Below are 1,905 nucleotides of genomic sequence, written 5' to 3'. Positions count from 1 at the left end.
CGATAAAAAACATGTGGTTGGGGCTTTGGAACGGAAACCGAACGCCTCAGATCGAGATGTGACTAAAAAGTTGCATGTGAGCAAGACTTTCGTGAGGAATAGCAAAACTCGAGCTGAACTACGTACGATTAAGGTTCAGAAGTCCCCAAGCCGTGACGAAAAACAGCCGTGCCCGGAAGTTGTACAACCAGAGATTGACGAAACTGCTACGTAATGGATGACGAGACATTTGGGAAGGTGGACTTGAACCAGATTCCAGGAAACCTGTATGTGACTGCCAAGAATAAATTGGATGTTCCCGAAAACCTCCGGATACAAAAGATGTCGAAGTCCGTCAAGATGTTCTTAATTTGGCAAGCGGAGTACACCTTTCATTGCCGCAAGCACCATTAATGGACAGGTGTGCTCGGAAGAGTGGTTCCAAAGGCATCTTCACGACGGTTCTACGATCTTCTGGCTGGATTTGGCATTATGACCCTACACGAAGGACGTGCTAGAGTGGTATAAGGCGAATGATGTCGATTTCGTGCCGAAAGATTTGGTGATAATCGGATAAAACCTCGAATTTTGAGAATAAATTTTGTTTGTGCGGATTTAGGCCTTTCATAAACACATACATTATCTAGAAATATGCGTTCTTATAATGCAGCTTAAGCAATAACTGTAAAACATCGCATAGCATTGGGGGCGCCCAGGCATGCGTAGCGGTAAAATCGAAAGGGAATTTGTATAATCTGATGTTGGATGATTTTGCGAATATCAAAGAGAGGTTATAGGTTCCATGTACGGACAGAAGCAACTACTCATGATGGATGTTTTTTTACCCAATTGAAAAGTAAAATATAATACGGGGAAAAATCGCTATTGAAAGTTCTTGAATTTTGGCGTTCCAACGGGTCAGCGCCTCCGTCAAACGCCGGGTTTGCCACCCGTACACTACGCTGCTGCTTATGACATTCTAATCCAATGGTACTCGGCCTTTTTGACGTAGGACTACGTCTTTCATATCTATACTGGAGTGTAAGTTCAAAGTTTCGAAAACGGAAGCGTTACGCCGAAGAACGAGATTTTGAGCTCCTAAACAACTGAACGAAATGGTATGATAAACACTTCATTCGAAAGATAAAATGTCTACGCGTTCTAGCTTGTTACTTTTTGATCCAAAAACTTGTTTCAATAGCCTAAAAATTGTTTTCAAAACAGGTTATTGAAATCACACCAATCGGTGTAAAAGCGAGTGTCGCTCAGAAATCCTCTCAGTTATGATTGCGCAACGATTGAGCTACCATCGCTGGAATGAATGGATGTTTCCCTAGCACAGACTTCGAAACCATGGAGCCAGGGGAAATCGGCATTGCAAAATAGACACAATCAGCGGGTACTTTTGTACTCGTTTGTGCTTTTGCAAATCGGAATATTTCTCTAACACAGATTTCAAACCCATGAAACCTGGAGAAATTGACATTGCAAATCAGATGCAATCAGCGGGTACTTTTTTAATCGTTTGCGCATTTGCAAATTAGAATGTTTTCTCAACACCGACTTCAAAACCTTCACGACTTCATGTTGCCAGCTCACTGAACTTCTACGCATACCGTTTGATGATTAGACAAAATTCATGTTGCCAGCTCACTGAACTTCTACGCATACCGTTTGATGATTATACAAAATGTTGATAACTATTTGCTGCGACAGCCATTCGCACTACAATAGATCTAACTAATGGTCGCAGTGGCACAATGCTCCTACAGAAGATAACCACTACCATAATGCATGAATTTACCTAAATTGGGAATTGTTTGCAATTCAATAAATACATACAAAAGATAGCTTTGCGCAGCGGCGATATCGTACCCAATGAGGAACATCCGAGGTGCGATTATTGCTAATTGAAAAAACACAAAT

The 1,905-nt window shown here is 41.6% G+C and overlaps 1 pseudogene; it reads left to right on the top strand.

The window, feature by feature from the left end:
• Positions 1–1,828: 1,828 nt before the first annotated feature.
• Positions 1,829–1,905, top strand: LOC129772168 (U4 spliceosomal RNA; annotated as a pseudogene).

The sequence above is a fragment of the Toxorhynchites rutilus genome, chromosome 2 (genome assembly GCF_029784135.1).
Source record: "Toxorhynchites rutilus septentrionalis strain SRP chromosome 2, ASM2978413v1, whole genome shotgun sequence".
Lineage (NCBI taxonomy): Eukaryota > Metazoa > Arthropoda > Insecta > Diptera > Culicidae > Toxorhynchites > Toxorhynchites rutilus.
Note: the sequence above shows the minus strand (reverse complement) of the source record. Positions and strands in the feature narration are given on the sequence as shown.